This window comes from Ambystoma mexicanum, chromosome 3q (assembly GCF_040938575.1).
Source record: "Ambystoma mexicanum isolate Mex_15411 chromosome 3q, UKY_AmexF1_1, whole genome shotgun sequence".
Classification (NCBI taxonomy): domain Eukaryota; kingdom Metazoa; phylum Chordata; class Amphibia; order Caudata; family Ambystomatidae; genus Ambystoma; species Ambystoma mexicanum.
In genome coordinates, this window is record NC_090926.1 from 1132408541 (window position 1) to 1132425108 (window position 16568).

A 16568-nucleotide genomic window follows, 5' to 3' on the forward strand; every position below is an offset into this window, starting at 1 on the left:
GAGCTTAAGTTCTTCATGCTTTTGTTCAGTTTGGGCATTTATACGTTTAAATTCCAATTCAAGCCTCATCCTTTTTAGAGCAATGAATTCAGGACTGAGGGTAGGACCTGGTGGGGACCCAGTGGACAAAGGTTGAGGTTGTTGAAAAGGTAAAGGAGCAGTGAGGCCTACATTGTGAGACACCTCTGCCTCATCTAACTCATCAATAACAGACACATTATTATCCCCATCCTTTTCCACATTTGCTGAGGGGTCAGGTTTTTCATACCTTTCAATCAACTCGACTTTTTGCCTTTCACAGAGAGATTCCTATCTCTACACAGATTGTTCAGATAATCCACAGTGAAACTAAGGAGGGTCTCCTGACTGTAGCTTTCCATATCCGACATGATTAATACTGCTTTTTAGTGATGTTTAGCCTTGTGGCTAGTTGATCCAAGGTAATGGCAGCACTCTAAATGTAATTACTGTACTTGGTCCCACCGCTGCCACAAGTGTTAGGCAGAATCATATTTAGGACCCTTTGGGAACACCACATACAATTAAGACTATAAGTGACAGTACAAATTCACCTTTAGTACAAGCCCAAACACTGACTCATGGTTTCTGAGTAAAAGAATTTACATTTATTGATACATCAGTTGTAAAACAATTCACCAAAGTAAAGCAATAGAAAAATCACACTCTTCATACACTACACTTTACCCAATAGATTCTGGACAAGTTAAGCTCATAATGAAGCGTGAGCAAAATGGGACTCCAGCAATTTAAAAGGGAGGGAAAGTCAAGGTTAGACAAAAGTTGAGCAGCACCAACAAGTTAGTAAGCAGGGCAATATAGAAAAGGTAACTACAGTGAGGAAATCGAATGAAGTCAATGGCCCAACGTCTTTGCAGAGGATCACACAGTTCAGGGTAGTTCGCGGTTAAGTCTTTGCCAAGAGTTCAGATCGAAGTTAGTCGGACAAAAAGTTACTTTAAAGAATAGAGAAGGACAAGCCCTCGGATTGGCAAAGGCTTTCAAACACTTTCACCGCGGTTGGACGGAACAAACAACCGGGTTTGAACAGTACCTTAAATGAAGAAGGGTGTAGCTGAGGTGGACGTTCCTGGCAGGTCTTGCAGGCTCACGGTTCCTGAAGCGACTGTTGGACTGACACGAAGTAGGAAGACTGGAGGGTCCTGCACTGCCCAGGGAAGAAACCAGCAGCAGAACAAAGCAACAAATAAAAGGTGCGCTCCTTAAAACCCAAGCAGGGTCCGGTCCTCCTGACTATTCGGTTCACTGTAGCTGTGCAGCAAATTCAACCAGAAGGGGAGGCCTGGCCTGTAGTGTGGTGAATTAGTTGGTCCCACCAGCTCAAGGGGAGAAGATTCCTTGCAGATTTTCCCAGTCATCTAAGTTTGAAGATTCGGACCCGCAGCAGGGCTTCACTGGGAGGTTCAGTCGTGGTAGAGGTCCTCTTCTGTCAGCTTCGCTGCGTTTCTGTCAATCCATGGCGAATCTGCCTTCTCAGTCCCAGAGACCTGCTTTTTATGCAGTTACCCCCATTCACACAGCCTGGCTGTCAATCACACAGCAGGGTGGCTGTCACGGCGGGACAGTCACTACAGCCAACGATTGCGACATGGTTCTCCAAGAGGACCCTGTGCAGGGAGTCTCAAACTCCTCCCTTACATCCTGTCCCCCTCAGACATTCAGGCGCCTAAGGAGGGCTTCTGTGCAGAAGCCCACCAAAGGACGGCGAACAAAGGAAACAAATCTGCTTTGGCGCGCAGAGTAAAACACAAGAAAGACGTTTACAAAAAGAAATGGCGAATAAACCCAGCCGGAACCGAAATAAAATAAACGGGGTCCAGCAGGTTTATAGTTCGAGGCTACTAACTTAGCCCAAAACAGTACCAAGGCTATTTAAATAGACCACGGTAGGAAAAATAGGGTAGATACCACTGCCACCAGCCAAATCTTAAAGAAAGGGGAACAAAATAATGTTCCATGAGAGACAGACAAAAAGGGATAACTATTACCCCTTTCCAGTACTCTATGTAAGATAGTTTGTACTGCGTCTGCGAATTTAAAAAGACTAATAAAGTCAATGGCAACTTTACATGTTCTGGGAGACAGTAGTCAGTCCCAGAAAATGGAGTCTGAGATGGGAAGTCTAAAAAGACAACCCTGTGTCACTGCAATAAGTGACGGCTGCTATCATAGGGCGGCCGGGCGCCACCCCCCAGAAAAGAAGAGGAAGCTAAAAGAGATTCAATCTGAGAACTTCTCTGATTGAATCTCTTTTAGCTTGCATTTCCTTTGCCAACAGCGCAGGGGCGCTTTGGCAAGGGAACAATAACAAAGGGCCGGGCCCGGCTGCTTTCACAGTGGAGCGCGTCCCGTTTTACGTCTTCCTTCTTCAATAGTAGAGTGCATGGAGCTCGTAGCTCCACGCACTGTACGTAAGCCCCTTTAATTAGAATGCTGGCGGTGTGCTTCAGGGGTGGCCCCGCCAGTCTAAAATGTGCGTTAACAGCGCACTAGGTCCGGTTGTCACTGAAATTCGCTCCCCACCCCTGCATGGACACAGTAATGTCATTGGCTGTTTGCCAGCCAATGTCAACCCTTGCATTGGCTGGCAAACAGCAAATGGCATTACTGTATCTAGGAGTCATGAGTCGACGCAAGCTCAGCTGCCCGGCCCTGAATACCACCGCCAGCGGGGATGATGATAGGAAGGATGTGATTTTGGATATCAGGAGGAAAATTGATCGGTGTGTGCGTGGGGGATTGATTTGGAGTTGGCGTGGGTCCCCAGTCACAGTGGCATTTTGGGTAATGAGTTGGTGGATCTGGCGGCGGGTGAGGGTATGAAGAGGGGAGCGGTTGATGTGAGGTTGCCTTTGAGTGTGGACGAGGTGAGGGCTGTGATGGTGAGACGGGTCATGGATAAGTGGCAGGAGAGGTTAGTGAGTGGGGTGAAGGGCAGGTGGATGTTTGGTGTTCGTGGGTAAGTGTCGGTGAAGGTGGATGCGGGGAGTCTAGAATGGAGGGGGGAGGAGGTGATGCTGAATCGGTTGAGGATAGGGCATGTGGGGCTGAATGACTGTCTGTTTCGAGTGGGGAAGCGTGAGTCAAGGGACTGCGGTGTGTGGGGTGCCTGAGACTGTGGGACATTTTTTGCTTAGGTGTGAGAGACATGTTGAAGAGAGAGAATTGATGAAGGTTCGGTTGACTGCGCTGGGTGTGGCTGAGCTGAGTGGGAGGGCTTTCCTGGGAGGTGAAGGGGTGAGAGGCAGGAGGAGGAGCAGTGTAATGTTGGATTTTGTGAGGCAGACGGGGCGGTGGGAGGAGTTGTGAGTTTATGTGTGCTAAGTGTTGATTGGTGGGTCTGGTGCACATCATCCTTTAGGATGGGGAAGCGCCTGCATGAGTCCGCCCACGCCTCCGATAATTGAGAAGAAGAAGAAGACCACCACCAGGCCAGCAGAGACGGTCTGGACCCTGGTCCACGACACGAGTTGCCGGCGGGTAAGTATAGGTGGTCCCAGCAGATGTGTGTTTTGGACCCGGGGACGTGGTCTATGGACCACAGCCCCAGTCAGCAACACTGAAAGACGTGTAGGCCAGGGTCTACGTCTTTCAGTGTTGCTGATTGCCGGCAACTTAATGGGGCCTTGCGTGTGACGTCCCAGCGCCACTATCGTGCATGGGCCTCGTTCCCAGCCACGCATGCGCAGTTGAAATAAACCGCGCCCGTGCGGCAGTTCGCGCTGGGACGCGTACAGACCACCAGCGCACCCTGTGTCCTCCTTTACTGCATGCGTGTGTGTGAGTGCATGCGTGCATGACGGTTCCCCGAGGCACGGGGGACCCTACAACAACTGGCGACGAGGGGAAATATCGCCACGGCAACGTTTGCACGAACGCACGGCAAGCGTAGAATCGGCAGTGCTACGTGTCGTAGCGAGACACGGGCCCGACGCGAATAATCCTGTGATGCTTGTGCAGCAGTAGCGGCCTGAAAAGGTGCTCGTGCGCCGCTGCACAAATACTACAATCAAATTTTGGAACCTTGGTTGTTCCCCATAACCCGGGGACGACTTTTTTTTTTTTTTTCTCCGTACAACTGACACTTCCAGGAAAGGAACCCAAGACAAGACACAGTGGGCAACCATCTGGCAGCAGCTTCAACAACACAAGAGAGCCCCCCAAGTAAGGTTTGTGGCCTCTGTGACACCAGGAGGTGCCTGTGCGACCTGAAATCATGGCAGACAGCTATGGGGAGGCAGGAACTGCGACAGGTACAATGATGCCACAACAAGGGTCTCTGTTACCAATGCAAGAGTTTGATGTGTCTGGTCCCCCATCCAAATTGTGGCCTAGGTGGTTGCTTTGGATTAAGAAACTGGAGATGTACTTTACAGCAACCGGCATCACCGATGATGATGCGAAGAGGGCCACGCTGCTATACTCTGCGGTGCTAGACGTCTTACGTATTTTCGAATCATGCAACCTGCAGGTGGTTACGTACAGCACTGTCAAGACTGCGCTAGAGAACCATTTCATACCTCTCTCAAATGTTGACTACGAGAGGTTTCTGTTTTGTGGCGAGAAGCAGAGAGAAGGAGAATCCCTTGATCAGTTCTGCGCCAGGTTGAGGTTGATGGCCACCACGTGTCGGTGGGACAATGATGAGTCAATGATACGGAACCAAGTCATCCAGGGCTGTAGCTCCGGAAAGTTAAGAAGGCAAGTGCTGAGGGAACCGGGGTGGACTCTGATGCAAATCCTGGACAGTGGTAGAATATATGAGCTGGCGGATTTGAGAGGCGCCAAAATGGACGCTGCAAGGCATCCAGGCATGTCCGAAGATGCATTTGCCGTAAGTAAACAACCCGAAATAAAGGACAAGTGGGGGCAAAGAAGACAAGAGACTCGTCATCCTCCCGAGTCGGGGTCAATATGTCCGTCTTGTGGGTACGACCTACCCCACGCAGAAGAATGCCCAGCCGTGTCGAGGTCTTGCGGCTGGTGCGGCAAGCCGGGGCACTATGCCCGGATGTGTCGTGCTCCAGCTCCCATTTCTGTGCCGAGTGGCCCAGCAAGGAGTAGTGGTAGCGGACCCAGAAGGCAAAGGAGCATTGCAGCACTTGAACAAGAAATGCAGCGGCTGCAGCTGGCCGAAGAGGAAGAGGAGGACGATGAAGAGGTGTTCTTCATCTCAAACCTGGCCTCTGGGGCTAGAAAGACGAGACAGCCCAAATGCATGGTGGACATTCAAGGTGTGCCGACACAGGTCTTGATACAGGCGCCTCAGTATGTGTGTTGGCCGAGGACCATTATCAGAAGTTGCCAGGTCCTCCCCCACTAGACAGTTCGCCAGCAAAGATATTCACCTTTGGAGGGGATGCCCCACTGCCCATCAAGGGGGTGTTTGTCACGCCAGTCGCCAAGGGAGACCGAATCATTAGGGCACGATTTTTTGTCACCGACGTGAGTCCCCATTCGTTACTCAGCTGTGCAGCGTCAGAAGCCCTCGACTTGGTGCATTTTGCATTGGAGGTGTATCAAGTGGACATTGAGAGCCTGCTCGACAAGTATGCGGGCATCTTTGAAGGGGTCGGGAAGTTGAAGGCGCCTCCGATAAGGCTACACATTGACGACACCATCAGACCAGTTGCCCTCAAGCATAGGCGGATCCCGTTTCATCTCAGGGAGAAGGTCGAGGAAGAGCTGAGGTCGCTCATCAGCATGGATATTATTGAAAGGGTGGAGGGACCCACACCCTGGGTTTCACCTATAGTGGTCGCTCCCAGGATCTGCGTTGATATGCGCCTCCCTAATGCCGCGATTAAGAGGGAGAGACATTTAACGCCAACACTGGACGACATTGTGGAGGAACTTCAAGGGGCACGTGTGTTCTCAAAGCTGGATCTACGGGCCGGCTATCACCAACTGGAACTCCACCCAGACTCCAGATTTATTACAACCTTCACAACCCACGAAGGCCTCTACCAATTTAAGCGCCTGAGCTTCGGCATCTCGTCGGCGGCTGAAGTTTTTCAGAACACTATTAGGGGGGCGCTAGCCGGCCTTCAAGGCGTTATAAACATGAGTGACGACATCTTAGTGTTCGCAGACTCTGAGGCGGAACACCTAAGAAGGTTGGAAGGTACTCTAAGGAGGTTGAAAGAACTGGGTCTCACTTTACATCGCCAAAAATGCGAATTCTTTAAAGACCGGATAGGGTTTTTCGGCTTCATCTTTCAGGCTGCAGGGGTGTCACCAGACCCGGCAAAGGTCAGAGATATAAAGGAGGCAGCGGCACCACAATCCCCCACGGAGGTAAGGAGCTTCTTGGGGATGGTGACCTATTGTGGGCGTTTTATCAGGGGACTAGCTTCGATGGCGGAACCTCTCAGGGCTCTGACAAGAAACGACGCGGTGTGGAAATGGGAGTCCCGAGAACAAGAGGCATTTCAGGCCCTCAAGAATGCTTTGTCAGATGCAGACACCATGGCGTACTTCAACCCGGCCGTCGAGTCAGAAGTGTTAGTAGATGCAAGCCCCTTTGGTGTAGGTGCGGTGTTGCTGCAACCGGATGAGCGCGGCGAGATGAGACCCATTGCCTATGCCAGCAAAGCACTTTCTAGTACAGAGATGAGATACTCACAGATAGAAAGGGAACCACTGGCCATCCTATGGGGCTGTCGGCACTTCCGCCTGTACATTTTGGGCAAGCCGGTTGTGGTGGTCACCGACCACAAGCCGTTGCTGCCGATACTGGCGGGCGCATCATCGAAGCCGCCGCCCGGAATCGAGAGGTGGATGCTGGCCTTAATGGAATATGGTGTAAAGCTTGTATATCGGCCTGGGACCAATAACCCCGCAGACTATTTGTCGCGTCACCCTAACAAAGAGAACGCAGAAGTAGAAAATGGGGAAGTGGACTGTAAGGGTCTGCTATGTCAAGTGGTAGAAGGTGCACTTCCCATGGCATTATCAAGACTCACCGTAGCGACGGAGTCCTCCAATGATGAAGTCTTCGGCATCATCAAGGCAGCAGTGAGAAGCGGGGACTGGAGAGAAGTGCTGCGGAACAACTCAAGGCGCCAGGAGGAAGCACAGAAAGACTTACAAGCGCTCTGGAGGGTGAGAGATGAGTTGTCGATTTCCGACGATGGACTGCTTCTCAGGGGCCAGCAGATTGTCATCCCGAGGGAGCTAAGGCTGTGTGTGCTGGAGCTGGCACACATTGGACACCAGGGTGTCGTCAAGACGAAAGCTAGGTTAAGGCCCAAAGTCTGGTTTCCCGATCTGGAGGCAAGAGTTGAAAGCTTTGTGAAGAGATGTCTGGTCTGCCAGGCGTCGACACCGGGTGACAAAGCTCCACCCATTAGCTCGATGGAACGTAGTGAGAAGCCATGGGGTGCGGTCCATGTGGACTTTGGTTCGACAGGTCGAGGCATGTACTTTTTGGTGGCTGTTGATCAATGGTCGGGGTACCCGGAGGTAGAGGTGGTTGAGTCAACGTCGACTGAGTTCACCACGGCGGCGTTGGACAAAATGTTCGCTGCGCATGGATTCCCGGATACCATCTGCTCAGTCAATGGACCACCGTTTACTGGCAGCCAGTTTGCGCAGTATCTACGAGAGAGGGGGATATAACATAGAAGAGTCTCCCCGCTATGGCCGCGAGCCAATGGCGAAGCCGAAAGGATGATGAGAACGCTCAACAAGGTAATGCGGATCTCGGCCAGCAGGGGTGAGAATCTTGTTCAAAGAGTTGTGGAGCTTCTTCGAGTTTATCGCTCAACTCCCCATCAGTCCACAGGGGTTGCCCCAGCTGAGGCGCTCTTCGGGCGGTGCCCGAGGGGAATGTTACCAGAAATGGAGGACAGGAGGCCGGGGGTCATAGACAATGTTAAAGTTCGTGAAGAACGAGCGGTGCGCAACCGGAAGGAGAGTGAACGCAGAGGATTACAAGAAAAGGAAGTGAGAGTTGGGGACTCAGTACTAGTCAAGAATCGACATCCGGAAGGAAAGTTGTCCTTACCGTTTGAACCACGCCCATGGAAAGTGACTCATGTGAAGGGCACGATGGTGACCGCAGCCAGTGAACGGGGTACCGTCACCCGCAATCGATCCTTTTTCAAGAAAGTGGATGTCCCGGCGGAAACTCAGGTCTTGAATGACCCTTCGGGCCAGGAAGGAACATCTGAGGCCCAGGAGGGCGTCCCGTCATCGGATCCTGGACCCGCACCAGAGGCGGACCGCCCCTTGCCTACGGTCACATCGAGATATCCTGTGCGTGGGAGCAGGAGACCTCCAGCTCATCTTAAAGACTATGTCCTGGACTCAGGGGACTGAGCGAGGGGTGACTTACACTTGTGGTCACCGTTTATCATGGTCATGTTACTGTTCTGTTTCACTATAAGGGTTCCATACACTCAAGGTTTGTTTTGTTCTGTTGTTAGAAAAAAGAAGGATGTGACGTCCCAGCGCCACTATCGCGCATGCGTGGGCCTTGTTCCCGGCCACGCATGCGCAGTTGAAATAAACCGCTCCTGTGCGGCAGTTCGCGCCGGGACGCGTACAGACCACCGGCGCGTCCCGTGTCCTCCTTTACTGCGTGCGTGTGTGTGAGTGCATGCGTGCATGACGGTTCCCCGAGGCACGGGGGACCCTACAACAGGGCCTTGTGTCTTACTCGAGTCGAGTCTCGGGCGGGCCTTGGTGGTAGTGGGCCGGGCCCGCCTACCACCAAGGAGGGGGCCGCTTGGCCTAGGCCTTTACCCCCGGTCTGTGGGCCAAGACCCAAGGGCTTTGGCCCACGCGGGCAGCAAGGCCAAGGCAGGCGTGCGTGCTGCTGCTGCCCAGTGTGGGCCGCGTAGAAGTCCATCCAAAATGTGCCGTTTTATATTTTGGGCATTTTTCGACAAAAAATGCTGAAAATATAAAACGGCACAAGTAAGTCCAGGGAGAGCCTGGGCCCTGGCAGTGTGAGGGAGAGGCCTGGCCGCCTGGCACAGTGGCACCACCACCATGGCTGGTGCGATGCCTGGTGGCCAGGCCTAGCAGTATGATGCGGGAGGGGTCGCGTGTGTCGCGGGCCACGGCTGCACGTTAGAAAAGTCTAATTATTTGTGACATTTCATCCATCATGTTCTAAGCCTCGGCGGTGGAAAGAAATAGCATTTCATTTCCCTGGCAGCAAAGAAATGTACTAACCGCCTGCAAAATGTGCCCCCGTAGTTCAAACGGCAGCATTTAAAAGGTAAATAGAAAACGCGAAATATAAAGGTATGAGCAAAGAACACGGGCTATAGGCCCGTGTTCTTTGCTCATACCTTTTCATTTCGCTATAGGCCCGTGTTCTTTGCTCATAACTTTTTATTTCGCGTCTGCTGTTTACCTTTGCTCATACCTTTTTATTTCGCTATAGGCCCGTGTTCTTTGCTCATACCTTTTTATTTCTCGTTTGCTGTTTACCTTTGCTCATACCTTTTTATTTCGCTATAGGCCCGTGTTCTTTGCTCATACCTTTTTATTTCGCGTTTGCTGTTTACCTTTTAAATGCTGCCGTTTGAACTAAGAGGGCACATTTTGCAGGCGGTTAGTACATTTGTTTGCTGCCAGGGAGATGAAATGCTATTTCTTTCCACCGCCGAGGCTTAGAACATGATGGATGAAATGTCACAAATGATTAGACTTTTTCTGTGAATTACATTTTTCATCTGTCAGTTATGTGTCAACAATCACGGTGCTGCCGGCCTTCCAGGCTCTACCTGCCGGAATTACAGGTGCTGCTGTGGAGGGGAGCGGGGCTGCTCGGAGACAGGGCCGTACATTTTGATTGGCACGGAGCATTTACTTTCTAGCATAGGCACGCATCTGCTCTCACACTGCTATCTTCAGAAAAACACACAAATCGATTCCCAAAGGTTAGGCTCGTATGTTGGGATTAGACAGCGCGTGCGCAAAGAACTTTGCGCCTACTCAGCTTCAAATAGTTTTATTAGAATGGCAATTGGGTGAGGCATTCTGGCTCAGCAGGAGCACCAGAACTGCACGACATAACGATTTTTTGCACTTGTTCCGCCGGTTGTCCATACATTGCTTGTTTGAGCTTGCCTGCCCTCATGTTTACCCGTCTCCCAATTGAAATACTTGTGAGCATGTGGGGCATGCCGGGGTGAGTTCACTGCCTATTCTGTGGCTGTTCTTTGCTCATGTAGCGAAAGTCCAAATCTGTGGGGCACGGTTTACTGCAGGAAAATGCAGATTTCCAATGAGCACAGCCTTACCAGATCCCCTACAGATTTAAGAAATCTCCAGATTTTGAAATGTTTGCACAGTTTCACCGGACTTCCACTCTTTAATTAGGGAATTATTCACTCGGCAGAAGTATGAACAATATTTATAAACGTTTTATGTACAGTTGGACTGCCTTTACGTTGATTGTGTATAGCCTGGGGCACATATGTCAACACACTGCGTATGCAGCTGTATACCTGTGCTCTTCCTTCCCAGAACACCCTGCAGTACAACCACGTGTGTGTGTGATAAATGTGTTGTATTCTGGTGGGAGTACGAATGGTAAATAAAATACATTGGGGAAGATAATCAAACAAAATGGGACTTGGTAAAGAAACCGCATACATCTGTAAAATTCCTTAAGACTAATGACAGTGAAAAGTGACATAGACTAAAAACAACAAATACACATTTCAAAATATAATTAATGTGCTAGTTCCCTTTATGGGAAACTGCTCACTGAATACTACACATGGGGCCTCATTACGACCCTGGCGGTAAGGGGTTAACGCCAGCGTTAGCTGCGCCGACCCCTTACCGCCAATTACGAGGTCCCTTAGCGCCATGGCGCTTTTAACACCTGCTTTTAGCAGGTGTTAAAATCCATGGCGCTAAGGGACCATGGAGTTAATTACGCCACCGTAATTTACGGTGGCGTAATTAACGCCTTCCCCACTCCCATTATGCCCTATGGGGCAAAAATGGGAATGGGGAAGGGTAAATGGGGATTGGGGACTTACCGCCCCGCCAAGGTCGGAATGGGGCGGTAAGTCCGCCAACCACCATGGCGTAAACGTAGTTTACGCCATGGTGGTAAAGTCACGGCCCAGGCGGTAACTTACCGCCTGGGTCGTAATGAGGCCCATGGTCTCAGAATTAGCAGTTGTGCCTGGTGCTGCAATTGCCTTTTAGATATAAAGTCGTTTAGCAAACCACCCACCAGAGCACCCGGGGAAGGGGCCGCCAAGTTCTCACACTTAAGTGAAATCTGAATCCTGGCAATGGTTGTAGCCTTGCTTAGAAATACTCAGTATCTGGGAAGGTTTACTTTTTTGTTGCTGTTTTGTAGAAATCCTCATTAAGTGCAAAAACCGCTCCATCCCAATTATCGCTGTTATTTAACTGGGACCTCTGACCAAAAATGGTCTGTAACATAACTGTATTTACCTTATGGCACTGCTAACAACAAGGGTAGCAAGTATTCATTTGGGAAGGTATGTAATAGTGCAGGTAATTAATGTTTAGATGTGTGCATCTTTGGTAAGCTGCCAAATGAATGTAGTATGATTTGCGAAAACCTTCATGGACATGCTCTTAGTACACAGTTCGCCAGAACAAGGAATGGCCCTTTTCACTAGTTGGTTCCTTGTTACTGGCTTTTTGTTTTGTAGATTATTGTGATCTATGGATGCCTTATTTTCCATCCAGTTCTCTGCACCTAGACGTCCACCTCGCACTCCTCTGCTTTCACTAACTTGGCTAAAACTATCCTGGTGTAATAGATTGTTATATTGATATTTAGGCTGATATTAGGCTGAAAAAATGCAGAGCATTCCTCCAAAAAGGGACTGTTGGTTGGCATAGTGCCAGGCTCGTATGAGGCGGTGGTGAGCCTCCTCCGCAGAGGGAGAGTCCCTGGACACACCTTTGGGAGGCCTTGGGTGGGGCATGTGCCCACAGCCCCCCATTGGAGCCAGATAATTGCTCCGTGCTGTGTGGGTCTGTCTGTGACACCGAACTTCTCATTTGTGGGGACCGGCTGTCACTGTGGCGAGTTCCTCCACCTGTAATTACCCACTGAATGAATGCCACTCTGCACCCCCCCTCTCGGCCCCTCTTTCAGGCCTAGATGTTTGATGCTGCAGCCAATGTTACTAGATTGGCCTATATTGGGCCACTCAGCGGGCAGGCCATGTCAGGCTAGTTTTGGCGTCGTTTCAGCTTGGAGGATATGTGCGTCTTACAAAGACCCTGCACTGGTATTTTCTGAAAGAAGGGTGCTGGTTTTCCTTTGTTGGTGTGAGGCGGCGCAGGAGTATTGCGGTGGGGGGAGTTAAGTACAGGGGGAGGAGGGAGTTGACTGAGGTGGAGGAGGGGCTGGTAAGGCCCTGGTGGGCTTGGAAGACAGGCTTGTGTCCGGGTAGGCCACCGTCTTTTCTAAAGTGAGGGAGCGGGGAAAGTGCATTCAATGGAAGTGGTTGGGTCTCTAAAGTGCCATGAAAGGGCGTAGACTAAGGGGCCCGGCCTAATCATTATTGCTTAGTGTATTTGTGGGCCCCTGTATATCGGAGGTGCCAAGCTGTAGCATGTTCAGAGTCTGGAACCTCTGTCTAGTGCACATTCACTGACCCCCAGTGTTATGATAACTTCGCGCCTCAGGCTGTCCTGCTGAATGTCTGCCCACCTCCTGTTCGAGACAGAAGCACGGACCTCACTTAACGGGAAGGTGAAGGGTGTTTACATTGTGCATTACTGTTTGTAGTGGCTTTAGGATGTTAACTAGTGGTGCTTCTTTATTTCCCTTGGCGAGTCCTACTCTTATTGTATGCCATCACACTTGCACACATACGAATAGTGTACCACCATTAATAGGTAAAACCGAATGCTTTTTTCCTATTTCGGTGGTTTTTTTGGACAGTAAATTGCACATTTTGTAGACCATTTTCCCAAAAATTTTGTGGTGGTAGAAGCCCCCGCAAACCCCCTTTGGGTGGGTGGGCTCGCGCGCTGCATGCGCTCGCTACTAAATTCGTCCTGGGAAATTTACGCCACACCAGCTTTCAAACTCACCAGCCGCCACTGGCTGTGTGACACACAGTAAAAAGATGATGTCTATGGATTAGGTGAGTCTCCACAGTCCATGAACACATAAATGTTAATCACCCAAAGCAAAACACATGTAAGAGTGGGAAAAAAGGCTCACACTCTTACCAGGTGAAAAAAATGAATCCTAGAAATCCAGCAAAGCTGCTGAGGGACTCTGTAGGTAAGGGAAATTAACCATTCTGGAGAATTCTCCCTAACAAATGGAGTAAACCGTGAGGAGTTATTCATGGAGTAAACTGGAAGGAGGCGTCGAGGGCACCGGTCCTTGCTTTTTGAGGTGCTATTAAACAGTGGCTAAGTAGGGGATATCTCCAGTGATCCAGTGTGTAGTATTCTGATATTGGATATCTCTCTTGTAATGTGTGGTATGGGATAATCTTGCCTGACAGCTTTCTTTTCCCTTTTGCTATGGTTGTCGGCTTCTGTATGTGCTATTTCCAGCTCCCTGAGTCTAATTTGTTGGTGCTGCAGCCCTTTAATTCTGTCTTCTACACTGGATATACGCTCCTCCACCTCAGTTATTCTTCCACTCATCTCTTCCCTCAATCCTTTTATTCCCTCCTGTATGTGTTTTACTGGTTTACTGCAGTGGTAGACTGTTTAATCTCTGCTATATCCTGTAATACTTTCATTATCAATCTTTATTTCATATGGTTTAAAATAAACCTTTACAATAAACCATATTTTAAAAAAACTTCATCCAGATATTTCTGTGGCAATAAAACAATAATTATAAAACATCGATAAGTCTAAATTTCCATGTAAGTTTGTACGAAATCCTAAAATTATAAGTCTAAAATCTCTTACAAATTCAAAAGAACTTTAAAATTGCCCGCAACAGCCTAACACAAATCACACAATTTTAAGAATCTAATGATGGCGAGTAAGAATGCAACCGAACCCCCCTCCCAACACATTAACCACTGACTCTCCACATCAATCCAGGCTAAATTATAAAAAGAAATCCCAAATCTGTCTATTTGTTGTGGCAGGAAGGCTGGGCATAGTACAACAAATGTTTAAGATTGTCCTTTCCTCCAGGATTTTGACAATTTCTGCAAAATGCAAGTTCCACTGGGAAACCACTATGTATGCAAAAAAATAATATTATTTAGAAGTACATAAAAAAGAAACGCATTAAAATAATTTCTCTGGGCCCTGTCCAAAAATATTAATACATCGGTTTCTGCTCTCTTTTGAAATAGACACAGGTGGTTATAAAGAGTGAACCTCTCTGAAACTTCGCCTGTAGCTATTGTGAGGAGTCAGAAATGCGAGACGGACAAGTAGATGGAGTTTTATCACAAGTAACCATTTTATTAAATAATAAGGGTGTGATAAACGCCTCACTTTCCCTAACCTAACAAGGGGTTCCCTGCCTGTTAAACTAAGACTAAAGGAAAACACTCTAAAAAGGTATCTGTCCCTCACACTTGTAGATACAACATAAATTATATAGGTATCATATAACTTAACAAAATAACAATTATATTCAAACATAAACTTTGTAGGCAAGGTCGGATCCCTCTTCCCCAGGATTAATGCAGGACTATCCAAACAAAGTCACAATCATGAAATATATTTTCAATAGCCAAGTTTTGTTCTAAGTGCAACCCAAAGTTCTTTTCACTGCATGAGTCTTTCACTTGGCACTTGCATTCTCTTATGGTCAAACAAGACGTATCACTCTTCCAACAATATTTGTCTAGTGTTTCCACAAGCTTTTGCTTGACAAGCCAAAAGACGTTATCTTCCCACCTCTGGTCAATATTCAATATAACCTCTCTTGAAAGGATAATTACTTTCACACGTCTTCTTCCTAAACAAAAACATTTTGTTAGGATGGTTTTAACACAGTTCATCATAACACATCAGTGGCATTGCAACTTTCTTTTCACCAACTTTTAGCACACTGCATTACTGCATTACTCTTAATGATCTTCTTCCTTGTCCAATAACCTGCCAGGACTAACCACTAGTAGTCCCTATCCTGGTATACTCTCCTTCCAGGATGCAACTCTTACTACTACTACTACTACAAGTACTCTGTGGAGAGATTTGCACTGCTTTGGACTTTCCACACTCAGATCATCAATGTGGGATGTGATCAGAGAAAACTGCTTCTTGAGAAAGTCTTAACCTTTCAACAACAACATTGGGGTTAACAATTTCTTCCACAAAGATACAATACACATTGATGATGTTTGTTCCATTCATTCTTTGCCACAGGCAATGCAGGTTATAAACAGATCCCCCTTGATGATTTCTACAAGGAGGGCTTCTCTCCTGCCCCATTTGATTCTTTCTACAACATCAGTTAGCTGCTGGTACTATCTCTTAGTCAGGTCCCCCCCTTCAAGTGACATCCCTCTTCATTTGCAATTGCCCCACTTTGGCTTAGGCAATGCTGGTTGTCATTTTCCCTTTCCAGTAATCTTCCCCTTTGTAGATTACATTCATCTTACTCAAATATTGCCTCTCTTTACTTTGGCATTGGTGGTTATAATATTTCCCCACTCTGCCTCTCTAAGTATGAGGGCTGTGCCAAAAATACTTTCAATTCATTAGTTTGGTATTGAAAAGCATTTCTGGCAGCCACCGGTCTAATGCAGAGCACCCCAGGGTTACCTAATAAAGGCCAACTCACTGGTCTTTCCCTGTGCATCCGTTTGAACCGATGCTGCTGGTACTTTTCTTGTCAGGTCCTGGTTGCCTGAAAACTCCGGTTGCACTCTCACATGCTGTGTCTTCTTCACAGGGTCCCTGCCTTGCTCCTCTCACATTCCGTGGATGCCACCGAGCGGAGTAGGACACCCGATTCGAAGAGCCTCTCTCTCCTACGGGACAGCCTGTAACAACACTGCTTCCTGCTGCGCATCCTTTGCAGTTCAGACACTGTGTCCAGCTTCAAACACAGCGGCGATGTCAGCGTCTTCACTTTCTCTCTGCTTCTGATTGCACTGCTTCTGCTGATTACTCCTTCCACTCCTTCTAAAGGCATGCACATGAAGGGGCTTCAAATATTCTAAAGCCCCGCTCAGGTGTGTGTCATCACAGTTCTGCACCTCTGAGTCCATCTTCCTCCTCCCAGTACCTACAGCATTATGGGACTTGAAGTCGCTAATGTTCTTGTTCCTGTTGCGGTGGTCAGGAAAGGTCCCAACGATAAAGAGGGGTTCATGTTGCATGCACCGTATTCGTGATGTGCAGCGAACTGGGCGCAATGTTGCAATTTCATATGTATCCACTGTAGTTCATTGTGAATGGGATATGTTACTTTAGTGTTACTTTTTGTTTAAGTTGATACATATTATATTGCACATGCGTGTAAAGATAATATGGTAAAACCACAAAATGAAATGTAAATATGATTCAAACATAATGTGCTATGAAGTGCCCAGAAGAAGGCAATGGGGAGTTTTTAATGTGCAAGC